General features: G+C 42.4%; 1 protein-coding gene and 1 pseudogene across 1 annotated transcript in view; one reads left to right on the top strand and one right to left on the bottom strand.

Annotated features, from left to right (window-relative positions):
• The window catches only part of LPAR3 (lysophosphatidic acid receptor 3), a 76621-nt gene that overhangs the window by 30787 nt on the left and 18357 nt on the right, over window positions 1-27477 (top strand). The window lies entirely within an intron of this gene.
• On the bottom strand, window positions 7202-8112 carry LOC129519635 (mitochondrial carrier homolog 2-like; annotated as a pseudogene).

The raw sequence follows: 27477 nt of genomic DNA, 5'->3' as shown, positions 1-27477 counted from the left end.
GAAATCCGGCAAGATAAGTGGGAAAGATATTATTCTATTTTCCTGCCGCTCCCTTAGATGCGCCCTACACTCAGCTATAGTTATTTATGGTTTTGTGTTTGGCATCTCTAAGCCTTGCAAATGGTGGAATGCCCCTTGTTCTGTCTGGGAAACTCCCATTCATCTTGTAAGACCCAACTCAAGGGCCTGTCTCCCCTGAATCTTTGCTTGCCCTACCTGGGTAAATCTGCTTACTATGTCTTTTCGGCCACTTCTCTATTTTGTTCATACTTCAGTCAATCCACTTAATTGTTACATGCCTTCATTTTAAACTAGAGTGTGCATACTTGAGAGTCAGAGATTGGGCCTTGTTTGTCTGTCTTTGCATATCTAACATGTAGCATGCTGTCTGGAACATATTTGTTGAGGTTATAATAGAATGAGTGAATGAATGAGGACATTGAGGTTTGGGGAAGTTAAGTGGCTTTTCAAAAGCTGGAATGAAAGTAGAAACCGGGTTTCCTCATATCCAGCTTGGCCTTTGGCAGGATCTGGCTGTGACATGCCTGTGAGGTGGATGGTGATCGAGGAATGGATGTGTCTTCTGCTTTGTAATATGGGAAACCGAGGTCTTAGAAGAGTGAGTGGTAGTGCTGTCTTGGGAAGAAGAGATCAAATCAACATTTTTTGAGCGCCTACCAATAGGAAATCTACGTGTTACATGCTTTGGGAATTTCATTTCACTTATCCTTCATAACAATGCTACACAGATCTGTTTTGTAGATAAGGAAATTTGGGTGGACTTAAGCATCTTGCCCAGAGATCTATATTAGCAAAAATAATAACAGTTAACATTCACTGTGTGCTACACATGGTTCTGAGCACTTGGCATGTTCTTTGAATCTTCATGTTAGCTCTTCGAGGGAGGTTCTGTTATTATTGCCAGTTGAGGAAACTGAGGCCCAGAATGGTTCAGTGCCTTGTCTAAGATTAGTAGCAGTGCTGAGATTTGAATCCAGGCAGATTGGCTCCAAGACCCCACTCTTCAAGGTTAACAAGCAGCTTCACATAAGTGATAGGGATAGAACAACACTGACCCTACTAATGAGGTTTATAACTTGCAATCCCCTTGATTTCTAGTTATTTCTGCAAGGCCACTTGAACTCTCAGCATTTAGTTCACTCTTGATTTGTTCTAAAGATTTTGCCATATGGTAGTGACAATTATGACAACACATCTCTTGGGGAATGACAGCTGTACACTTGTGAAACTTTATGCAAGATGTACTTGGCAAGATCAGGGGCTTTGGAATCAGGAGGGAACAGATTTAAATCCCAGCTTTGCCACTTCCAAGCTATGTGACCCTAAGCAATTAACTCAGCACTCTGTGAGTTAGTTTCTTACACATGAGGGTAATATCAGTACCTCTGGCATGGCAAGGTTTTGAGGATGCAATAAGATAATGCACATACAAGTACCTAGCGTAGCACTTGGCACATAGTATGTGCTAAGTAAATATTGGCTACTCTTCGTAGGCTTTGGTTTGACTGGAGAGCATGGCCCTGCATTTAAACAGAGTGCCCCATTATTTCCAGTGATGTCACAGGTAGTGTGGAGGGGGAGGCCAGAGGCCTACTGTCGGTAACATCATGGTGGCGGATTTTGTAATGTGGCCAGACAGTCAGGAGGAAGTTGCCTGGGTGGGCTGCCTGGCAGTGAACTAAATGCTGCCAAAGGGCACCAGCTCAGTTCCTGAAGACCTAGGCCAACCTGAACATGTGACCACCATGGAACTGAAAGGCTCCGAGTTTGCATTACTAGTGCCTGTAAACGCCAGCCCCAACCACAAGATGCTGTTAATGATTCCTGTGTCTGACAGATGATCTTTGCATTAATAATTCATTTCACTTTTGCAACATTTATGAATAAAACATTATAAGTGAGACCCTGACCATTAAGTGGTAGCTCAATAAGAATCCTGTAACACAGCACCGACATCTTAGGTGTAATCTAGAAAGCATTCCTCCTAAGAAACTGTCCCACCTTGCTAATGAATCCTACCAGGATGCCTTGTTAGTCAAATACTGTTACCACCTAAACCAGGGTTAGGAAGTTTGCTTTCTGTCCAAAAACAGCTGAGACCAGAACCTAGGCCTTTTGGTAAGATTTATGGATTTAATCAATGAAATGCCCTTGTTCCATTAAAAAAAAAAAAGTGTACATGCACACACACACACACACACAAGCACACACACAAGCACACACACAGAAACCAGGAGTTGAGAAATGCTAACAGAATCCCAGGAAATTGTCCAGATTTGTTTGCAGCTTCAGAAGCCTTGTAGTGGCTTCTCCATGGCAGAAACCTTCCAGTGTTCACTGCTCTGCATGCCTGAGTTATCAGATATCTGCTTAAAAAAAAAAAAAAAGTTAAAGCTTTGCCTTAAGAAATGCTGAAATGATCAGATTGTTGGCACGTAGGGGCTCTCTTGTCGCTGTGCAGTCCTATCAGGCGGAGAATGACTAATTCTTTTCAGAGGCAGGCCATCCAGGCACCAGTACTTATGCATTGAGTCCGGGGGCTGTTCAGGCTTCTGTTTGAAGACCAGCCAGTCAAGGAGCACCTTTGTCGCGGAGCCATGTGCTTCATGGCGTCGCAACAGGTGTCTTTGGGGAGAGAGGCACGTGTCCAGGAGAACTGGGAGTGCTCCCTGGCTCTCGTGGCTCCCACCATATGGTGATACTGTCTGTACCCCCTCTCTGTCCCGAGGGGGGACGTGGGGACGGAGAAGACCCCGCTGCCTGATGTCACACCCTGTCCACACACACATGTCTGGGAGTCTGTGTGTTCCCTCTGCCTCTGCCCCTGCCTGTGTGGGTGCTTGTCTACCCGCACTTGTCTACCAGCCAGTCTATCTGGCTCTTGGTTCCCCCCCCCCCGCCCCCGCTTCGCTGCCTTGGATGCCTCCCTCTGCACTCAGCTCAGAAGTCCTTTTTCCGAATCCTTGTTCGCATTTCTAGTATAATCCCTGCCCTGCCTTCTTTCTTCCATTCCTTCCACATACCCCTTCAGTTCTGTTACACTAACTACGACTCAATTCTTTTATTCCCCTATCACACTTCCTCCTTCAGAACTGTTTTTCTGGCCTTTTTTTTTTTTTTTTTTGAAACCTGAAACCTTCCTCTTCTGCTGGAACAAACAATTACTGAATATTTCCCAAGTGTGAGGTACAGAAACACGGCTCAAGTTCTAGCTCTCTGTTTTCCTCCAACTTTATTGAAGAATAATTGACAAATGTAGCTGGGTATGTTTAAAGTATCTGACATGATGACGTTATATATATAAATGTGGAATAATTACCAAGATTGAGAAAATCTATATATCCATCTCCTTAGATCCTTTCTTTCTCTCTCTTTCCCTCTTTCTTTCTCTCCTTGTACTTCCTTTGCTTTCCTTCTTTCCTTCTCTCTCTATTTCATTCTTGCAGCACGAATGCTTCAGATCTATTCTCAGTAACTTTCAAATATGCAATACTGTTTTATAAACTATGATCATCACACTGTACATTAGATCCTCAGAACTTAAAAATTCTTATAACTATTTGTACTCTTTGACCTATGTCTCCGCATTCCCTCTTCTCCCTGGCAACCGCCATTATATTCTCTGTTTCTATGAAATTGGCTTTATTTTTCCTTTTTTCCTTTATGATTCCACATGTAAGTGATACCATACGTGTTTGTCTTTCTGTCTGGCTTATTTCACTTCACGGAGATGTTGCATTAACCAGCTACATCCAGTGCTCATGCCTGCACGCATCTACCCTCCTGGAAGGTTTAAACTTCCAGAAGTCAGTAATGCCTTCTCTTAAGGCCTCAATTTCTGCCAAAGGGTATGTGGTCATTGTTGGTTGTGCAGGTCACACCAGTGGGCTCACACCTGGAATAGCATGGTTTGTGCTGACCCATGGTAGAATTTTATCAAATCCATGCCAACATCGTTTGTGTTGTTATAATTTCAGCTGGGGGCTGCTGCATTCAGTGTGTAGCTAAAGCAAACAGGTTGGGTAGGAATTAGGAGTAAAGGTGTTTTCTGGAATCAGGGCCTGTCAGGCCTAGGCATCAACATAGAAGCTGGGATAGAGGGCAGGTGAACCAGAAGTATTGGTGGGGGGATACCACAGGAGCAGAGCACCTTCACCCTGCTCTGACAATTGCCCCTCACGCCGGATTGTTGGCATAACAGCAGAGTGTGAGAAGGAAAGATCCTGTTACCTTGAAGAATACCTTGATGAATCAGTATCTGTTGAGAAGTTTGTCCAAGTTCACTAGTAAATCATTGCTGGTATTGTGGCCAGAGCTCTGGGCTTCTAGTTCCTGCTCTTTCTGTCGGGTCTCCCTCCTTGCCTTGGCGAAATATACCTCTCCTTGGATGGCTAAGTGACTGTGACATATACTAAGAGTTGTTTGTTTTCATCAAGTCAGAGAGTTCACGGCTCAACACAGGGCCTGTTTTATCCCTTTGGTTTTCTGAACAGGAAGAGATTTCTGGTTTTTACATTTTCTCACGATAAACATTTATTGGGTACCTATTGGGTTTTAGGCAGTGTACTACTGTAAGACGTGGCCTCTGCCCTAAAAGCACTACAAATCTGTGTTTGCTCTAAAGTTTTATGGTTGTCAGGAAATGACCAAATGAATTGATGGTTGGGTCATGTACGAAATAGATCACGCAGAGGCAGATCTGCTGTGTTGGCTTTTTGTACATAAGACTTAAAGGGAACCCTATTTATAGGCTGATCTGAGAAAATAAGAGAGTTACAAAAAAAAACCTAATAGGATAACTGAAGGAACAAATAAATATACAGAAGAGCCAAGTGAGGGGGGTCCAGAAAAAAAAATGCTGTGGGTTTGGATGGTCTTTGGAGGCTTCCTTGAAGAGGCAGGAAATGAGCCAGATCTCAATATGACAGGTAGAGAAGAGAAGGCAAAGCTTTGCAGATAGGAATGGCAGGATGGAAGACAGGCTCACGTATATCCAGGGAGACCATACAGGGGCCAGGAATAGGAAGGGGGACAGAGTAGCCCAATTTCTGGAATAAGGGTATTGCATAATAATGACAGTTTGGTTTTAGAGGCATATAGGAGTCAGAGAATGGAAGGACTTGAATCCTAAGATGGTATGGATTTCATTGTCAAATGTCTACAGAGGCCGGGCAGATGACATTGATGCCTGGGTTGGGTTTGGCCTTATAAGGCAATACAGAGGGGTGGCACCTATGGCTGCCTGGACAGATTGAACTTTTGTTAAAAAGACTCTATAGGTTGAATTAAATAGGTCTATGGCCACGCTAAACTGCTTCATCTGGCAACGGAGGGACAGTGTGTGGTCTTGAGGGCATTGATGGGTTGGGAGGAAGGTGAGAGTTGCTAAATGCAGAATTTTAGAAAGATAGAGAACAGGTGAAGAAGGGGAGATCATTTAAGAGATTGCTGGAATTGACCCAAGGCTCAGTGGGTGGCATGAGCTACTCACATGCCACAGAGAAGGCAGAGCTGGCCCCTTCCAGAGCAGGAGGGTACAGCTGTCAGCAGAGACCAAGTCTACATGGGCCAGGAGGAGCAGCCAGGGAAGCCCAGCAGGCCAGTGGAGCACGAGCTTGCAGAGATCTGGCAAGAGGGAGAGATAGAAGAAGCAGAAGGCCAAGGGCAGGGAAATTTGGAAACAGGAAACAGAGCTCCATCCCGGAAACTAAGATTCAGGGGTAGAAATTAATCCTGGAGACTAAGATTTCTTAAAGCCTTTTGAGCTTTGCCCTTTCTCAACTCCCAGCTGACCCCTCCTTCCTTTCTTCCTTCTAACCACGAAGATAGAAATTGTGTGACGTGATGCCCCCATTAGCCCTCCCTCCACCTTCTTAGCCAATCCGCAAAGGCCTCCATCTTTTTCTAGCTTTCTCTGATAGCCCGTGATTTCCAGCCTCCCCAAGGGCCTAGTCTCATTATTCTTGCTCTGCTGTGTATTTGACCATTAAAAAATATAGCCCCTGGCCTTATGTCCCCTTTCTCACTCCTGTTCTGTCTCTCTTCTTCCATCTCTTATCCTCTTTTCTTAATCCCCCAAGCCATGGTAAGCTAGCTCTGCCCCATTAAGTTTGTGTTGATGAAGCCACCATTGCCCTCCTTCCCGCCATTTCTTGTGATCGGACTTGAGCTCCCTGTTGCACGGCTGCCTGCTTCATGCCACCCTTTGATGATTTCTTCCCCCTTCAGTTCCTTCTTCTGTCTCTTGACATCCCTGAAATGCCCTTTGTTCCCATCCCCTGTGGCCCGCCCAGGTTCTCTAAAGATGACCGTCCTCCTGTGGCATGGACCGATGCCCCTCTGTGAATGCTGCTCAAAGCCATGTCTCCATCTTCAGCCTCTCTCATGAGATCCAAATCTCTCCAGCTATGGGTTGGGTACACACACCCGGATGCCCTGCAGGCATGACAAGCTTTATCTTCTCCTCTGAACCTGCTCCATGGGTCGTATTGCCATGTCTACAGCAGAGGTCCCATCTGCCTTGTCTTCCGACCTGGAACACTTGGTATGGCCATCTTGCTCACCATCTATACCCAGTTAGTCACCATATGTACTTGAGTGGTGTCTCAGATCTTACCACATCCCCTTGGACTAAACCTCATCATTCTGTTGCTTATTGTCATTTCTGGATTCCCTCCTCCCAGCTTTTCCTGCTGCAGGCCTTCCTACATACCACCATTGGAGCACCATCCTAAAAAAACACAATGAACGCTGTCTAATCTTTTCTTGGCCCTTAATTCATTCTAGATAAAGCCCAAATTACTGAGCAGGAATTATGAGGCCACTTGCACAATTCTGGTCCCAACTTTCTTCTCTAAACATCCCTCCTCCCACACAGCCCGGGCTTCTGCTATGCTAAGCTTTTCACCATTCTGCAGGTGTGCAGGGTCTGCTTGAAGCTCCTCTTGGGTAATCATTTTTTGTTTTTGTTTTTGTTTTAATATGAGTGGTAGAGATAGACCACCTGGTAGGTTTTTTTTTAATCTTTTAAAAATATTTTTTATTTTATTTTATTTTTTTTCGTTTTCCCAAGATTAAATGATTATTAAAAAACGCACCACACTGTATAGAAATCAACATTCTCTCCCATAATTCTGTGCATCTGGGACTATAGAAATGTCACTGTCCCTGCCGCACATCTTCAAATTAACATTCTCAGGTCACAACAATAAGTCTTCCCAAAGGGAACCTTCCAGGAAAACAAACTATTTCCTCGGCTCATATTTCCCTCTTTTTGTAGCATGTACCAGCAATCTATCCAAGAAGTATATATTGGGGAGTAAGGAGGGGATCCACCAGCAAGCCCCCAGTTGTTGACAGCCATAAGATTAGAGACAAACACAAAGGGATAGGTCAACATACTGGCAAAAAATCCTGTGACAGTTTGGGAATAATTCTTCATCTCACTCATGGTAGAAACCCCACTGTCCAGTGCATAGGTATTGACGAGGTAGGCCAGCGAGTTACAGAGCCACAAAGAAATGATGTCACCTAGGAGGTGAGGAATAAGACCCGCAAAAAATCCTAGGATGCCCTCTTCGCTATAGATGGTTACTATGGAGTCATAAGGTCCACAGTACTTGGATTCTCTGCCAATGGATTGTACCATAGATCTCAGTGTGATCACATGGAAGGGATGTATGATGAGGGTAGCAGCAGAACGGGCCATCATTTCTGAGTTGTCTCCTTGATAACTTGGTCGAAGGAAGGTGTGAATTCTTTCTGTACATTTCCAGAACCTAAATCCTCAACCTTGTCACATTGCTGGTAATGCTATAAAACTTTACCATGGACCATAGTTCCAAGGACACCTGTACTCAGTCTTGGAGTTAAGCCTGTGAACAACCCACGCTTCCCATCGATGCTTGCAATGAGCTGAGCATAACAAAACAGGCCAGGAAGCTGACATACTTGCCGCCCAAAAATATTTCGTCCTGTTGTTGGAGGAAGAGGCTCGTATCCCACCTGGATGAGCACCTTCACGTACATGAGCGGCTGGGACAGGATGGTGAGCCCAGAGCCCAGGAGCACCTGACTGGCTGCGTCTGCCATGATGGCACCTCCTTTTAAAAAAATATTTTTTTAAAGTAATCTCTACACTCAACATGGAGCTCAAACCCATGATCCTGGGATCAAGAGTAGTGTGCTCTATCAGCCGAGCCAGCCAGGTGCCCTTCTTGGGTATTCTTAGTGTGACAAGCTCCCTATCTTTTAAGATCTTTCTCTGTGATACTCTGACTCTTCCAAAGTTAATTATCCAGAGCTTCTGTAGCATACTATTGATGTGTATAAAAGCACTTGGCCCATTCTATTATAATTTATTTGCTAAGTGCCTGTATCTCTTACTAGACTGAGCTTATCAAGGACAAGGACTGTGTCTGTCCTACTTTATCTCTGTAGTACCTGGCACACAGCAGTTACTCAACAAACCTTTATTGTGTATGTAATAAGCTAACAAACATATTAACCAAATGGGGCCTGAGACAGGAACTGAGCAGCTGCCCCAGCCTCTGTCCTTGTCTTGGTCATGATCATAGGGATGGTCCTACTGCCCCTTGGGATCCTTCTTACCCTGTGATATCATGACATGATCTGCTTTCTGGAATGTAGGCCCCTAATGTCTAGCTCTTACCAATGGTCTTTTTGAGCTGGGGGAGTTTGAAGCAGGTACCATGTAAACCTTAAGTGACTGTCTGTTAAGGTATAAAAGGAGATTTCTTTGGTAGAAATGGGATTAGAGGTGGAGATAATGCCAGAGAAAACACGGTTATTACGTTTTTAATTCCCTCCTTCCAGGGTTAGCTGGTTACTTGGGAAGCTGTTATATCAGGTCTGCTGACAGGATTGGCTGCACAATTCATGGGCCCCTTAAAAGAAGGCAGGAAAAAAAGTGCTGGTAAAGGCACTATGATCTAAAACTCCTTTCTTCTGGACATCTTCGCTCACACTCATGCTCTGCTGTCCCATCAGATTTCACTTACAAACAGTAAGTTCAAAGGTAAACTTACTGAGGATTTCAAGATAGTGACAGTAGATCTTGAAATGGAGCTCAGGGCCCTGGTGAGCTCAGGCTCCATGTGACTGTGCAGGCTACCTGCCCACGAGACTGGCCGTGGCTGCTGAGTATAACCTCCCAGCCCTAACTATCCCAGGACCACTTGCGGAGACTCAGGTCTCATTGAATTTATCCTCTTCCATGATTACAAGGGCCAGCCATGTGTGTTGTCTCATGAGTCTTCTCTTCAATTGTGAGAAGCACTTTCTTAGAAGCATCCTTGTCTTCTTCAGAGCCGATGCCTGTTTCTAGAGTGAGGCTTCTTACCAGCCTCGAGCACTGACGGGGGTACATGGGGCCTGTGTGACTGAGACCATCCCAGGAGCTCCCACATACAGCTCATTCATGACTGGGCTTTCAGAACTAGACTCACCAGGGAGGCAAAGACCCATCTGTTCCTGTCCTATATCTGTTCTCAGCTGGGTCCCCAAGACAAGACTTGGAAGTACTGTATCCAGAACAGTCCCCCTCATGACTGGGCTCACCTAGAGAATACCACAAATCGGCCTCATATGAAAGGTCAGTACTTTTTGTGTGTGACATGAACAATTCCTCCTGGGAACATCAGTGTTATCCTTCCCGGGATGTGTTCCAAGCTCTTGGGTCCTGGGACTCCTTGTAGTTAGGCCTGATGTTCTGTTGAAGGCTCTTGGCTCAGGAGGAGTTATACTGAGTGTACATAGATTGGAAAACCTGTAGCAAAGCTCCTGGGATCCTCATGGCCACTTGGATGTCCCGCTATCACTCCAGGGACACAGAGCAATCTTGTGAAGGCCTCTGAGTGGAGGTCAGTGCTGCCCACTGTGGCTGGGGCCCTCCTGAAGTTGCTGAGGTTGCATAGCAGAATTGTTGGCTCTAATTGAATCTTTGTAGCTTGGAAGCTAAAACTCCATCTCTGCAGTGGCATGGAATAGACCCTCAGAAGGACATAGAAGTGGTCCTACAAGAGGTTAGTGCTAATTTATGGGGTATTACTGGACTGTCCTCCATTTACTCTAACTCGGAAGGAAAATATTATTCCTTTGCTTTAAGGCAGGTTAGCCTAGAGAATCTTTAGGCTTCCTGATACTTCTTTGCTTGCCTCTGTTTAATAAGGGATCATGTAGACCCTTCTGACTGGGGAAGTCTCTCCGGATATGGTCAGAGAGAGACAGTGCCAAGGACCAGCCATTGAATTTTGGACTTCTCTCATGGCAGGGTGGTCGGGGGGCGGGGTGTGGGTGGACAGGGCTAGCCTGGGGGTCCTGCAGAGGCAGCCTGGAATTTCTTAAGTAGAGGGCTTTCTTGAATTCCTTTACGTTTAGGAAGGGGAGATAACATAGGAGAGTTCACTAGGTAGTTGGGCTCAGCCTGAGGAGTCTCAGTGTTTGTGGGGTAGAGGGGCTATGGCCTTCAGGATTCACACAGAAAGGTGGGGCTCTCTGGTTTGAGAAGTTCTCTGGGACTTGGCTCTTCAGTCCCTCTGAAGCACCACAGGCTAGCCTCTGGGGACCTGGGGACCTTAAGAGGCTTTAGGGTCTCAGGTGAGAGCAACCATTGTGGATCCTTCAGAGACTGGTTATGACCAGGCACTAGATGTTCAGAGAGCACAGCTGAGCCAGGGTGCATGGGGCTCATGAGCTAGGGAAGCCTTGGGCAATAGAAAAGAGAGTATACTAGGATCTGATGAGGTTCAGTCTCAGCAGACCTGGAATACCAGTCAGGTTACCATGGAGACATAATTAGTGGGACTAGAGTGTAAAGCAGAGACCAGGGATATGGTCAGACTGAGGCTGGGGGCTCCTCAGATTTCTCCTGCCCAGAGGTGGGCTGCCTCCCAGGGCTTGGTTGTGGGGGCTGCTGAAAGAGGGCCCAGACAATTTATTATAGAAATGAAGTTTGGGGAGGTGGTGTGAGGCATTGTATCAGGATCACCCGAGCAATGTTTGCAACCCATGTGCAAGCTCTCCCTCCCCTCCTGCACACACAGACCAGTTTCTACTTGAGTGGAAAGCCCTGACCTGCATGTCTGGAAGAAACCACCTGGGTCCCATGCAGAAATGCTTCACAGGCAAGAGTTACTATGATGGTAGTGAGAAGACAGGAAAAATAGATTTAAAAGACATTAAAAAGACAGATACCTCAGGAAGGGGAGGCATGAGGGGAGCAGCAAAAGGATGAACCCAGCTTCAGAGCTTTACATTTGGAAGACGGAAAGAGAGAGAGAAAAAAAAGGTTTATAAACAGAAGTTCAATAAAATAGACCCAGAGCAGAATCTCTGATATTCTTAGAGAACATAAAATATCATCTTTTCAATAAGTTTGGAATATATCCCCTAACTCCAAATCTCTAGGAGAATAAACTGTGGTAGTCCCTCAAAAGTTCCAGGTAGCACACGGGAGCTGCATAATTTGCTTTGAGGGAACTCATCTATTTAATACATATCTAATCTCTTGCCTGTACACCATCAAGAAATTTAAGAAATTTTTGTCCCTGCCTTGTTCTTTTAGTTACTAGGAGTAAACTATTTTGTTAGGTTGAAATTAGCCAGTTTGCATTTGTATCAAATCTCATTTGTTCTGACACAAACAATCCCTTTGTGGGTAATGAAAACAATTTAGTGGTGTGGTCTGAAGGAGAAAACAATATTACTCAAGCTATTAACACCAGGGGACTTCTTGCTGACCTCTCACAATGACCTGCAAACTGTGCTTCCAATATTATTGCACTCCCGAGGAAGCATGAAATGAAATGGTGCCCAGAAATGTTTTAGAGAACACTTCATGTGAGAAAGGCATGGAAGGAAGGAAGGAAGGAAGGAAGGAAGGAAGGAAGGAAGGAAGGAAGGAAGGAAGGAAGGAAGGAAGGAAAGAAGGAAAGAAGGGAGGAAGGAGAGGGAGGAAGGAAGGAAAGGAAGGGACGGAAGGAGGAGGAAGGAGGGAAGGAAGGAAGGAAAGAAGGAAAGAGGAAAGAAGGGAGGAAGGAGAGGAGGAAGGAAGGAAAAGGAAGGGACGGAAGGAGGAGGAAGGAGGGAAGGAAGGAAGGAGGAAGGAAGGAGAAGGAAGGAAGAAAGTAAGAGGGAGGAAGGAAGGGAAGGAAGGAGAAGAGAAGGAAGGAAGAAGGAGGAAGGAAGGAAGAAGGAAGGAAGAAAAGGAAGAGGAAGGAAGGAGGAAGGAAGGGAAGAAGAAGAAAGAAGAAGGAAGGGAAGAAGAAAGGAGGACGGGGGAGGAAGGAGGAGGGTGGGAGGGTCTGAGACAGAGAAGTAGCTATAAAGGACTGAGAGGGCAGGCAGGACTTCTAGCATTAACCTGGGCACCAAGTTGACAAGTTAGCACAGCACGTCTTCAGTATCGGGTGGAACTGGGCACAGAAAGCTGTTGCAGTCGTTATCTTGGAAATAAAAATTGCATGGGACTCACATTGTGTTTTGAGATTCTCTAATAGAACTGGAACTTTCAAAGAAAGCTTTTCTAACCTTAATTCTCTGTGTTAGGTGACCCTCTTTGGGGCAGGGACTGCTGCATCTCATTTGTCTTTATTTGCTCCGTGCAGTGCACATAGCAGGACTCGAGCAGTAAGCCAAGAAGTCTTCGAGAAGACAGTCTTTTACTGTTGTGAAACACCTCTGGATGTCCTCCCAAGGAAGAGAGAATAATAATAATTATTATTATTCAAAAAAATAATACCTGGGAGCAATGTAATCAGTAGTTACATAGTTGAAACATCTTTATAATGCAACCCCCCCTTTTTTGTAAAACGGGAACATGTATCCAGGGATGATGCTTTTTGATCCTCTTTGTTGATCAATAAACTTACTGTCTTGAATTTGTTTTTTTTTTATTGCTAGACCCATGCCTGGGCTGGGGGACTGACAGAACTTTGTGATGTTGAGCTAAAATTTGCTTGCGTAAGGCCTAGGGATTTGGAGCGCACCCACCTTATTTACAAATGAACCCTCTTATTTGAAGCCTTGGCAAGAGTAACAACCTTTAGGATCGCGGCTGCGTGGGACTTGTAGGACATGTCGTCCTGCCCTCTTGTTTGTATATAACGGTAGCTTTGCCATAACAAGCCACCCTTTAGAGACTTCCCAGTGGAGGAAGTGTCCTTTTCCACTGTGGGGTAGAGTTACTGCTCCTGCTTTTTTCTAAAAGTTTCATTTTTCCTCCAAGTAAAAGCATGTTTGTTTTAGCAAAGCCTACGTTTTCTCTTCTTTTCTTTAAAAATCTTGACTATTTATTCTGAAGAGGTTTTCCAAAACTACTATCGTCTGGGGTGCATAAAAGCATTTATTTGAGCATAATTAAAGGAATTAATTGGCCTTGGATCAACACATTTGAAGGATAGGAAGCATGCCGCTTTTTCACTGCAGTTTTATTTCATTTTATGGCTCTAAGGGTATCTGATCCTGCTCCTGAGGAGGGCCCAGCCCCTTGCATCTGGGAGGGACCATGCTTTGCAGGGCCTTGTCCTTTGCCTTCTCTCTGGGTAATACCTGGGATGGCATGAAGGTTATACTTGGCCTTGGGTTCTAATTCTACGATCTGAGGGAGAAATTTCATTTCTTTCCACCCGTTTCCTCACCTGTAAAAGTCTTAACACAGGGGCACCTGGGTGGTTCAGCGGTTGAGCTTCTCAGGTGATCCTGGGGTCCTGGGTTCAAGTCCTGAATCGGGCTCCCTACATGGAGCCTGCTTCTCCCTCTCCCTGTGTCTCTGCCTCTCTCTGTGTGTGTCTCATGAATAAATAAATAAAATCTTTAAAAAGGAAAGTCCTAACACAAATTTGTTCCAGAGTATATTCTTAGGAGTAAATGAAATATACTGCTAACAAGAAGCTTCAACAATAATATACACAATGGCTTCTTGAATCGACTTAGTAATTTCAAAATGTTTTCAGACTCACCCTGTGAGTTTGATTTAGCCACCCAATAACCCCAAGCAGCAGACAGGACAGAAATTCCTAGCCTCATTTTATGGCCCAGAAATAAATAAAGCCTAGAGAGGTGACAAAACTTGTTAATCTGGACGTCGAGACTAGAGCTCAGAGTGTAAATAGTTTTATAAATATTAGAGTGCCTTGGCTCCAGAATTTAAATATGTTTAAAGCCTTTATTATTTTGTTATTATGAATGTAGTCCTTGCTGGTTGCCAAATTCTACACATTATAGAAATTTATGATTTAGAAAGTGGAAGTCACCCTCTCTCTAGAAAGGTCAGAACCACTGTTAACAGTGTGATGTGTCATCTTGTAGACCCATTCCCTGCAAATAATAAAAGTGTGTGTGTGTGTGTGTGTGTGTGTGTGTACTCCTCACACAAACATAATAATGATTTTTTTTTAAGATTTATTTATTCATTCAGAGAGAGCGAGAGAGAGGCAGAGAAACAGGCAGAGGGAGAAGCAGGCCCCATGCAGGAAGCCCGAAGTGGGACTTGATCCCGGGTCTCCAGGATCACACCCCAGGCTGCAGGCGGCAATAAACCGCTGCGCCACTGGGGCTGCCCATATAATAATGATTTTTGTATAGAAATGTCCTGTTAATATTTATAATAGTTCACAGCTTGCCTTTTTCACTTGACAATAAACATATCTTAGATTTTTTTTTACATCAGTACCAACATATCTAACTCTCTTCAGCGAGTATATAAGATTACACAGCATGCCACACCAAATTATTGATATTTTATGGGCTGTTCTTTTTACCCTCACAAATAATGCTGCAATGAGCATCCTTTAAAGGTACATCTGAGCATTTGTGAACTACTTTTGTGGACTATCTTGTTTGAGAATTAGTCAAGAGAATGCCCGTTTAAAATTTTGTCAGATATTTCTAAGTCATCCTCTACATAGTCCACACTCTTGCAAACAGTGCAGTGTTTCTCCATTGCTTTCTGTCAACACCAGGTTTTTATAACTCACATACCCTTAAATGAAGCATTTGTGCTTTAGCATAAGACATTTGAAAGGGTGGAGCTCTCCCATCTATCAAGTCTTGTCAGCAAACCAAGCACAGCAAGCACAGAGGAGTAAATGAAAGCTGACAGGGGCATGAGCATATGTTAAGCTAGATATTTAGATATTTGGCTTCCATTCCTATTCATTCATTCAAATAGTGTTTACTGAGGGTTGTTATGGGCCAGGCCCTGTTTAGGTTTTGGGGATTGAGTGATGAACAGGATGAAGTGCCTGCCTTCATGAGCTTACATTCTCATGTGGGTGAACTATAAACAGATAAATTAGAATATAATGCCAAGTAAAGTTAAAATCTCTGATGAAAAATAAAGCAGGGGAAGGGATAAAGTGGCAGGGCAGAGATAGGGGAAGGGTAGGGTACTTTAGGCTGGGTGGTCCTAGAAGTTTCTCTGCTGACATGCCAACTGCATAGAAACCCAGTACAATGAGGGCTGAGCTCAGTAATGACAGGGGACAGTTCCATGTGGGCAGGTCTGGCAACGGGGAGAGCAGAAGCCCTGAGAGAGGAGCGATTTGGCAGATTCTGTGGCCTCAAAGCCTCACTGACTTGATCTGCCATAAGAGGATACAACTATCTTTGTAGAAGGCCATGTTCAAATGCATGAACTGGTGAAATGCCTTACATCTCTTTAGAGGGTGGTGCCATTAGTGTTGACTAGAATTTAACCCCTGGAAGCCTTTGAAGTGTCTGCCAATGGCCAGCAGACACGGAGCTGTACACAGCCTTTCTCCCTAGTGTGAAGACCACCTCTATGAACCTGATAAAAATGTGAACCAGGCCCACTGCACCTCTAGTGTGAGAAGGTTAGGCCTACACACTCATGATTGGGTCCTTCTTACTTCTTTGCTTCCTAAGAACTCTTTGCTATTAAATGTGTTTTAACACAACTGAAGGGGAAAGTAATCATTTAAAACGAAGTTTGTTGGAAGGTAGTCACAGAGAGAAGCTTCCGCTCACCAGGCCCTGGGAAGTTACTCCTGTGTCTGAGGATGGATCACCCTCCACCTTCCCTCCCAACTCAGACACCCCAGTGTCAGCTGAGAGCAGAGGCTAGAGAGTTGAGGAATAGCTGCGTGCAGGGGGACAGAGGACATGATGAAAGAAAGAGGGCAGTTTTAAATGTGAGGTTGGAGAAAGTTAGAATTTTCTGCAGGCTGGAGCTTCCTCTAGAGGCATTGAACGTTGTTGGGCTCAGCCCTGTCACCCATCAGGCTTGATGTGGTTTCTGCAGCATAAAGACCAAGATGGGAGTTTCCTTTCCTTCATCCCCTTTTTTTGACCTCATCTTTCAGAGAGAGGATGAAATTGCCTTGCTGTTCAGCTTACAGAGGCTGAAGCACTGCTTCTTGGTGCTTTACTAAGTTTCCTGTACACTAATTTCTTCATGTCTCAACATGTAGTGAATCTTTTTTTCTTTGCTCTCCTCCAAGAGTCTTATGCAAGAGGGCTCAAACAAGAAAAACCTCCTTGTGAACAAAACAACACCCCTGGAAGACTTTGAAATCCATGCCAAATGCGATATTGAACTTGAAATTCAAACATAGGGCTGTTATTATTATCTTCTGCTTCTAAAAGAAACTCCCGAATCTACCCTCATTTACCTACATAAAGAAAAAATGTGCTGACTCATAAGTACTTTAACATCATTTTTTTAAAAGACAATTTTTAATAAACAGACTGATGAGGTTTATAATCTGCACAAATACTTTCATTTTATCAAAATGAAAACTAATCTACTTCAGTGTATTTCTTTAATATATCTCTTCAAAGCTCTAAGTTATAAAGCTAAAGGAAATGTAAGGAAGATGATTTCTACTAATTCACTTACATCATTAAAAGCGCTTGTGTAGCCCATACATTATGGATTTTATTTTTCCTTTTTTTAAACTCTCTGGGAACTTTTTGGCTTTTGACCATGGACTGAACTTCTTTTGTCCAAGACTCTAAAATTACAGCAAAAGATTGATCTGTTAGTGGTGGCTATGATCTATCTGGAAGAAACTCTGTATTTTAGTTGGAGGCCCTATACCTAACTTTGGAGTTCTAGTCCTGTATTAACTATCCTTTTGATTATAAAAACAGGAACCAACTCTTGTCACTTAAGTGAAAAAGAACAAAAGTGTCATAGAACCCAAGGGTGTGTAGATCACCACACCTAAGATACAGCCTGGAACCAGAGGCTGGAAAGCCCTGTGCTATCCAGGAAAGTATATTCATTTTTTTCATCATAGTTTCTCCTTTGTGCTTATTTTATCCTTAGCTCCCTCTGAGAACTGCTTTTCTTCCCCATTTTCCCCCTGCTACTTCTGTTTATATTGTACAAAACGTGGCAGCCAGTAGTTCCTCAGTGTATACACCAAGGTTTGTGTCTTTCTTGCATTTATACATTTTCTGAGAGGGGATTCAGCTGACCTAGCCGAGAATCCCATGCCAACCCTTAGACCATTCACATCTGACCAGAAGCTGCTGTCTAGGAAGGGAATTGTAATTGGTCCATTGTAGATCTGATGCTTTAAAGGAACTAACTGTGGTCAGGAGTGGAATCAGACATGCCCGGAGCTTCACCTGTATAACGATGTAGCTGGAGATACCTGTTTATGACAGAGAGACAGACAAAGAGAAACAGACAGAGACAGAGTTAGAGACAAGGAATGTGATACTTAAATACTAAGAGACAGAGATAGATAGAGAGGGATGTGTAGCTAGAAGCAGTCGCCAGAAAAGAGGGAATCTTGACTTGTTGGCATCTGTTTTAATCCCAAAACATAAAGCCATGCACACCAAATGACATGAAAGTGTAGAGGTATAAGCTTGGAGAATGACAGAGCCATTGAGAATTTTCTAGAATCTCATGGTGGCTTCATCCATTTTACTTTTCCTCTAAAGTACAGATTCCTCTTCAGCAAAATCCAGGGCTTCTCAGATTTTTAGTCATAATGAGATCTTGTCTCAAAATTTAAAAAATTAATGAGTAAAACATTATTTGTCATGAGGTGCCTTTGGTGGTTCTTGCAAACCTCTCAGGCAAATAAAAATTCTCATGATTTTGCTGTTTCTTAAGTAAGGTTTAATCTCTATCACAGAAGTGGGAAATGGAGTTTCAGGAATTCATTTTTGACATGTGATTTAGAAAGAAAAGATATGAACCTCAATGAATACTTTATTATTTTCATTGTCAATCATTTGCCAAAGGATGGATAACTGTGAGAACCAAAGGATAAGGTTGGAGTAAAAGTTCTGGTTGCTGTTTGTTCAGAAGGAAATTCCTGTGAGCATTTAAATGGGTTAGGGATTTGGGGGCCAAAGCAAAGGGTCAGCTCTGAATAAAACTGTTCTCTGTTATCTCCTTCAGTGACAACTAGCCACTGTTTCCAGCAATGGGGTCTTCATTTCAGTACCCTCTGAGCAAAGACAATGTTCCTAATGTGGTGCTTAATTAACTCTACAAAACCCTGTCACAGTGTTTACTCCTTTGGTTATATCTTTTCTTAGACAGATTTTTTTTTTTTTAATTTTGAAAAGACATCTGCTTTGCTTTTAAGAGCACACAACTAAATCCCCTGTCAAGGTCTGAGGATGCAAGTTTTTTTCACTGTCAGTAAGTATTTCGTGCAGGAAATTTTCTCTATAAAACAGAGCTGCTTGAGTCCTAAACATTCCCACAAATCTGAAATGGTCCTGTTAGTCTTAGGAAACATTTCCCTGTAACTGTCTTCTAAATTTGGCCCTTAAATGTAGCTGTACACCTTTTATACGAGTAAGCGGTGTGCTCTGAAACTTCTGGATCATTTCCTCTTGGGCGTTAGTAAGGAGCCTACTCACTCATCTGTCATCATGGTCACTGTTTCTTGAAAGTCTCCTGATGGGATATTTTGTAAGGAATCCTTCAGCTATGTATTGGGTGTATTGTAACAAATCCTTGGATGATGATATTTAATTTTAGAACCAATATATATTTGAGGATCGTCACTTGATCTTAGCTCCTATAAAATTGGGCTAACGATATTCCATCTCACAGGTAGTTTTCGTTCTTTCATTAACATGAATGCTAATAATGGCAAACACTTTGTATAATCATTATGTATGCCAGAAACTCATCGAAGCACTCTACAGATATTAACTTATTTAACTCTCATATGAAGCATGTGTTATTATTCCCATTCTAGGCAAAAGGGTTAAATAATTTTCTCAAGGTCACACAGTAATTGGAAGAGCTGAGATTTGGATGCAACCACTTGGTTCTACCTGTATGCCATATTATTGTCATCCATTTATTAGTTCAGCAGACATTTATTAAGCTTCATCTAGAAGACCACTAGAAACCAGACTTGTCTGTTTCCTTTAGGACCTGTAGTCTACAGTGCAGAAAATTGGGAAAAGATATAATAGTAAGTCTTATGATAAACACAGGGGGCTCTGGGAGCACTTGGAAGCACATAACCCAGCTTTGAGAGATAATGCCAGCTGGTCTCTAAAAGGAGAACATGATAATACCTCAAAGAGTTGATGTGAGGATTAAATAACTTAATGCATAAAAATGCTTAGAAGAGAGCCCCTCATGTTGAGTGTCAGCTGCGATTTTTATTAAGCCAAGCACTGGAAGCTGTGGAGTTATGTGAAGAACTGGGTTGAGGATCTGTAAAGCATGTTGAAGGCCAAAGAAGCTGCAAGGACAAAGACCCAGAAATAAAGGATGGCATGCCAGATCAGGGTGCTGCAATTAACACAGAGTACAGAATAATGGGTCAGAGGAGCAAGGAGGCTGGCGGGTCAATCAAGGTGAGGTCCTGAAGGAGCTTTCTGTCAGGCTGTGGACTTGGGCTTGTCCTGAAGATTTCAAGCAGGGAGACAACTTCAGCAGAATTGCTTTATGTACAGATTGCTGACCACATTTTGGAATTAGGAAGGGTAAAGACTGGAGGCAGAAAGGCTGTTAAATTAATCCAAGCTAGAGATGATGGTGATTTGATGTAAGGGACAGATAGGATGGTTGGAAATAAATGAATGGATGAGAGTGACATTAATGATATAGAAGCAGCAATACTTGGTGACTGTTGCCATGTGTTCCATGAGAGGGGGAAATCAAAGATGACACCCACATTTCTGGCCTGGACAGTTGAGAGGAAAGTGATCCTGCTACCTGTAACTCAGAGCATATAACCTATATATAAGAATGCAGATTCTGGAATCATTGAGAATGGGACCATGAAAGATGGTAGAGTTTACAGTGAAAGAAGGTGATCTATGAAGGAATTCGTGGTGGACCCAGCATCAATACTGGGTCAAACACAGATTTCTTAGCATTCATGCAGAGAGGCTGATAACCAGACTGTTCGCATAGGACTGCTGGCAATAGTGATCCCCATCTTCAAATACCTTTTGCTCCAAGCATCCCTACCTTGTCCTTTAGCCTCCAGGGTCTGCCCTGGTGAGTAGCAACTTATTTCTCCATGAGAAATGCTCTTTATGCCCCAATATGTGCTAGACTTGTGATTTTCAGAGCTCTGGTGTTCAAGGGAGATTTCTAAAAATCCATCATATTATACAAGCTGGGACCTTAGTGGCCATCCAGTGCATCCATCCCAGCATAGTATTTCACAAGTAGACATGATAGGACCAAATTCTGTTGTATTGTAAGGATACCACTTCTGAATCATTTTTCCTGTAGCTCTAAGTAATATTCTTTTCACTCTATCTAGTTCTTGTACAAATAAGAATGTAAGTTTCTACCCTTTGATTTTACTGTAGCCCAGCAAAGAGGTGGTATGTAAAGCCTCACTGCCCTCCTGTCTCCATGTCTCCTTACCATCGGTAGCATTTCAGCCTTACTTTTCACAGTGTATTCTGTGGCAATACACTGATATGAGGTGTGTGTGTGTGTGTGTGTGTGTGTGTGTGTGTGTGTGTAAGTAATATGTATGTAATAAAGACTTTACTAATGTACCATATTTCCATGTTTTATGATGAGAAACTCCTGCCTGAGTCTGGCATTGCATATACCTTCTGTTGACTCCATCAGAATTAATGTCACCTTGGTTTTTTTCTAGAATGGGAAAGGACCCCAGATTCTCTTTACTGGCTCCAAACTAAATCAGAACCTGCAGGGAGCACAGGTGTTGACTATATGGAATCAGCCTAGGGGCGTCTTCTGTCTTTAAATAACTGAAGGGCTGTAAAAAGTGAGTTTTTAAACTTAATGACAGATAAAGGAAGTGTTTTTCTTTCAGTGATGGAATTACCTTTTTCTTCAAAGTATAGATATTTTAATTTGCAGGCTACATCAGTCTTAATTGTATTGTTTGCTAATAAGATTTACTTAACCTATCTGTGTCTCAGTTTTTTTCATCTATAAAATGAAATCATTAGAAAGCACAGAAGTGGCTAATTTTGAGACATGTAGTATTAAGAGTTTGTCCTAATTTCCTAAAGTACCATGTAAGCTATTATGGTGATTGAAAATGAAATGTTATTATTCTTTCCCAGAACACAATGGATATGTGAAAAAAAATACAGCAGTTGTGAACATCAAAACTTTAAATTTCATTTTCGGATCATGGTTGAAGATTTTTAAAAATATTTTATAAATATGAGCAATTTTGTATAAAGTCAGAAAATAAGTCATACATTTATATTGCTTAACTATTTTTATGTTTGATAAAGAATCATATGGCCAGCAAATTGCAGAATGGATTTTTAAGTTTAAAAAAAGCAATGTTCAGAAGATACCACATAAATAACAAATTAACCCAATTTACATTTTGTGATAAGGTTGTCAGGTGAATAGATAAAGAGAATGCTGTGGATGGAATGTATGTGGCTGTCAAGAAGACATTTGATAATTGGACATAATATTCTGGTTATCAAGAACTGTGGGCAGGGTGATAGAACAGTCAAGTGATTCACCAGTAAGAGCAATTACATCTGAAGCTTGGTGATTAAAGACAGGATTGATATCAGCCTGGCAAGAACCTCAAGGACTGCCAAGATTCTTGCACTATACTCTTGCACTAAATATATGGTCTATATTTCACCAGCAAAATAACAATGACTTAGAGAAGATGTGAAGAACATTGCTTGCATACATGGCAAAAAGAGGAAAGAATAGATAATTTGTTAGGGAAGAGATTCTAGATTTAAACAGCTGTCAACAGAGTAGAATGATACACCAAAGAAAACAGGAAGAGCATTTTATAAGAATAGATCTGGTCATTAGATTTAAATAAAGCACACCAATGCACACATTGCAACCACAAAAGTGAGGCAGACCTTCTTTAAAAACAGTGCATGTTTGGACAAAAAAGAAAAAGACCCAAGGGTTTTACTGACCAGCAGTGCTGTTGTGTAGAGGATGTCATGCTGTGTGGCTGCCCAAAGGGAAATGTGATCATAGGCATACTAATCGAACATGAAAGATCCAGTTAGAGAAGAAATTGTCCTGTTTTCCCTGGATACAGGTTAAGTCCATGGAGACACCACAAAGCTGGTTCTGGACATCACATTTCAAAAGGAATATTGTCAGTGTAGTCAGCATCTGGGGTTTCAAAGGATCCAGGACAGATGAAGGAACTGGGGAAGTGTCACTAAAAAAAGAAGAAGGAGGAGGAGGAGGAAAAAAGAGGAAAAGAAGAAGAAGAGAGGAGGAGGAGGAGGAGGAGGAGGAGGAGGAGGAGGAGGAGGAGGAGGAGGAAGAAGAAGAAGAAGAAGAAGAAGAAGAAGAAGAAGAAGAAGAAGAAGAAGAAGAAGAAGAAGAAGAAAGGCAACATAACAGTTATCTTAAAAAACATTTTAAGAATTGTTACCTGGAAAATAAATTATATTTTGGAGGGTTTGGGTGTTAAAACTAGGGTCAAGAGTAAAAATTACAAAGAAATTTTTAAAAATTTTAAAAAAAGAGTAAAAGTTACAAAAAGGATATTTGAACTATCGGAAGAATTTTATAAAAATTCAAGCTATCTCTAGTAGAGCTGGCTGCCTAGTGCAGTGAGGAGAGCTCCCTCTTGTTGGAAATGTTACACAGGTATTAGGTGATGTCTGGTGTTACTTAGGGATTCTTTCACTGCATAGGATAGATAGGCAAACTTTAAGAATCCTTGCAAGTCTGTGACTCCACAAAAAAAAATTTTATTGGATTTACCTAGTGATCAGATTTTTTCATGAGTACGGGAAGATAACTCGATCTCATTTGAAGTAGGCACAAGCATTAACTACTTTAATTGCATGGGTGTGTATCATTTGCAGAAAACAAAACCATCTTGCCAAAGGCCCTGTGCAATCTATTAGCTCAGGATGGGCTAATTAGATTTGGCAAGCAGACAAGATGATTCATAATAAAAGCTCCATACAATAAAAACTAGAAACTGTGAAATTGAGGTTCCAGGTTATAGGAGTGCTACTCCTGTTCATTTATCTTCTTCCATGCTCTTGGCTCCCTCCAAGTGATCCCAATAGTCAAATTTGGCTCTGTTAGTATTTAAAAAGCCTTCTTAAGGAACCTCCTTACTGTTTTCCACAGTGCTGCACCGATTTACTTTCCCACCAGCAGTGCAGGAGGGTTCCTTTTTCTCCACACCCTCACCAGCACTTGCTGCTTCTTGTCTTTGATTTTAGAATGACTATTGTACACATGAAACAAATGTAGTATTTTGTGACAACTATGCTCAATTGAGTAAAAAAATTTAAAAGAGAAAAAGGTCTTAAACTTGGACAAATATCTATATGTATCTTTAGATCATTCTTATATTCACTTATCTGATCATCCACTCATTAATAAATATTAAGTGCCTGCTTTATATCAGGCACTATGCTAAGAACTAGGGATAGAAAAGTAAATTGGGGGATCCCTGGGTGGTGCAGCGGTTTGGCGCCTGCCTTTGGCCCAAGGCGCGATCCTGGAGACCCGGGATCGAGTCCCACGTCGGGCTCCCGGTGCATGGAGCCTGCTTCTCCCTCTGCCTGTATCTCTGCCTCTCTCTCTCTGTGTGTGACTATCATAAATAAATAAAAATTTAAAAAAAAAGAAAAGTAAATTGGCTGATTGTAGCACTAGTCCTTGAGGTATACCTGGTCTAGTAGAGAACATGGGCATGAGAATGAAAACAAATATTTGCAGTGTTGCTGGTGCTCTAGTAGAAAAATGTGGAAGAGATAGAGCTCAGCCAGCTACCTCTGCCATTCGTCTTTTTCACTTGGTTCCCCCTTTTGTACAGCTGTGTTCTAAAAGACTTAATTTTAAAATCCTCTGATTACTCAGGGAACAATAGAACATTCCTACATCTTATGTAACCCTGGTACCTTAGGATTTTTCCCTCCTTTTTGAGACTCTTGAGTTTGATTCTGACCATCTTTCAACCTGGAGAGCATGGTCAGCACAGGAATGGCTAACATATGAAGTCTTACTCCATGCCAAGCACTGATCTATATACTTTATGAATAATCAGTCATTTGGCCCGTACAGCAACCCCAGGTGGAGGGTATTCTTATTGCCTCCATGTCACAGGTAAGGGAGCTAAACTAGGTTAAAGTGGTTTCATAGAAAGTGCCCAAGGGTACCTAAAAGCAAGTGGCAGGTCTTGGATTTGAACCCAGCAGTCTGGCTCTAGAGGCCAAGCTGTGAAAGCACAATGCCATATTGCCCCTCTCACCAATGCCATTGTAGATTTTCCAAATATGAGATCACAAAAAATCTTTCCTGGAGCAATGAGAGACATGACGTGATGATCATGTCAATGACCCTGTGCTAAATGCTGCAGTGAAACGCCTTGTGTTCATCCATTCTTTCACTTGGGCCTCACCAATTCCATGAGGGGGATTTTATTGCCTCTGCTTTACAGATGAGGCAGTGAGGCTTAAGAGTTTAAGTAAATCGTCCAAGTTTACCTAACTAGTAAATCCTTCAGCATATGTATGTCATCAGGTAAAAATACCAGGTAGTCATTGTACACAATAATAGACACATTTGTTTCAGGAAAGTAAAAAAGGTGTATGCTGAAAGGGGAAGAAGCATTTAATGTTTTCCTGGGGATGGCTAAAGGGGTGAGAAGATGAGCTTTTTGTTATGTGACTATCATAATGTCTTTAGTTCCACAGTTTAAGTGAGACAGTATCCCAGACTTCTTTATTTGCCCTTTAATGGATTTAGAGTGTTTGATTGGTTTGTAAAGAGATGCTCTGATTCAAGGAGTCCTTCAAACTTTGAATGACCTTTTTTAGCATCTGTTTTTATATGATTTAGGTAAGTTTCTTCTTCACTGATTACAATTTATAAATTAGGGGAACCTGGGTGGCTCAGTCAGTCAAATGTCTGCCTTCATCTCAGGTCATGATCCCAGGGTCCTGGGATCAAGCCCCACGTGGGGCTCCCTGCTCAGTGGGGAGTCTGCCTCTGCCTTACCCTCTGCCTCTCCCCACCTTTCATGCTCGCTCTCTCTGCTCTCTCTCGCTCTCTCTCTCTCTCTCAAATAAATAAAATCTTAAAAGAAACAATTTACAAATTATTTGTTGTTTACACATTCTGACTTACTAATCTCATTTGATTAGTAGGATAGTAAAAGTAACTTTTTAAACAGGATTCTTTCAAGCAATGATGTAATGTGGTTTATATGAGTTTGATTAACCCAAATGTGGAAAAACATGGACTACAAGGACAAGACGCAGACTCTTCTGTTCTAGATTATAATAAACCATTCCAATTCAGAAGAGGAGTCTTTGGCTTCCTAGGTACCTGTGATAACATGATTTACAGTTCCACTGGGTGAGATGTGCACTGCGAGTTGTTTCAGCTCTCTTATTACAGCACCTGATCTCAGAGGTGTTGGGTATATTCATGTTAGGCATCTAGCTGGTGGCTTGGGGGGACAAGTTGAGAGTGTTCTTCCTCTCTAGTAATTCCTGCATTTCCTTCATGATCTCCCTCAAACCCTGTTCTCTCCATCAGGTCTTCAGTCACCCCAACATGTGGAGATTTCTTCTCTGAGTTCCTGTATTATTCCCCCTTTCCATTCATTTGCTATGTGTCATTTACTGCCTTAACGGTGATTTATTTTTGTGTGCGTGCCCTTTCTGTCCTACTAGAGAGCAAACACTTTAAGGTCAGGAACTGCATATTATTAGCCCAACAGTTATTGCTGAGATTAATAAATGTGTTAATGATTGCTGGAAGATACAAGAAAGGAAAAAACACATTAGCATTTTGTATAGGAGTTCTTCGGTGGGAAGGAAGCATATTTATGATTAGCGGCTCAGATTGGAACCATGATCATCTTGCCCGTAGGGGAATGTGATAGTTGCTTAGGTAATATTGCACTGTTAGCACAGACAGTCCTCACATTTAAGTTTGCTGCTTGCTTTCCAGGATAAAGTGATATAAATGAAGTTCAATCTAATTTTCTGTAGAAACAATGTCTTAAAAGAGAATGGTGTTCTACTCAAGGGCCTGGAATGTTCAGTCTTTCTCTAAAGGAAATTTTTACCAATGCTTTATCAACTCTGAGTTAAATATTTATATGTAATAAAAAGTAAGTGTATATAAAGTGTGCCATGTATATGCATATGTACATGTATCTGCATTTTACAGGGTAAATAGAGTAAGCAACTGTATGTTTTAAGGTTTAATATAGTTTATTTTCAAATACAGAGGTGTAAGAGGCATTGGAATTCTGGGAAAGGACAGAGGGGGCTTTGAAGAAATAGCCAGCAGAAACAGAGATGTACCTCTAACGCCCTTTGTAGGAATTGGCGGGGCCTTAGGCAGGGCGAGGCTCACAGTTTGGGTGGAGACTGTTGGAAAATTATTTCACACATTAGCAAGGGTAAAAAGGATATAACTGGTCGAGAATGAATCAATAAAACATCATTGCAAATCAACTCACAGTTGGCCTAGAATTGCCTATAAAGTAATCAACGACTAGAGGTGGAATGGGCTTTTTTTGAGTGACTCAAATATCAGTTATGCTCATGACAACGGGTATTTTGAATTTCAGCCAAGCAGCTTGCACAGTTTGAGAACAGGCTATTGAGTAAATTCATAAGGTGGGTCTCCTGCAGCACTTCGCGCTTTCCTTGATGGCACAGAAATGGGATCACGTCCGACTGCCTGAGAAATGTTCTATCTGAAACCAATATATGAGGATGAGCCATTTGGGTGAAAACTCACAAGAGAGAATATTTCATTTTCTCTTGTGTTTCCTGTCTGTGACATTCTAGCTTTCCTTGCCTGCTTTCTTGAAAATTGAGCACCTACCAAGCACCCAGTCCCAGCCAGTTGGGAATCCAAGGGGACTGTGGCAGCATTTTTACCCTTCAGGTGCTCTCAGCCTAGCTGGCCGTAGAGGGACAAGCCACTCACAGTGTCTGATTTGACAGTAAGCATTAGGAGAGTGCCACAGAAACGTGGACTGGGGAACATCT

This window comes from Nyctereutes procyonoides, unplaced genomic scaffold (assembly GCF_905146905.1).
Source record: "Nyctereutes procyonoides isolate TBG_1078 unplaced genomic scaffold, NYPRO_anot_genome, whole genome shotgun sequence".
Classification (NCBI taxonomy): Eukaryota; Metazoa; Chordata; class Mammalia; order Carnivora; family Canidae; genus Nyctereutes; species Nyctereutes procyonoides.
Note: the sequence above shows the minus strand (reverse complement) of the source record. Positions and strands in the feature narration are given on the sequence as shown.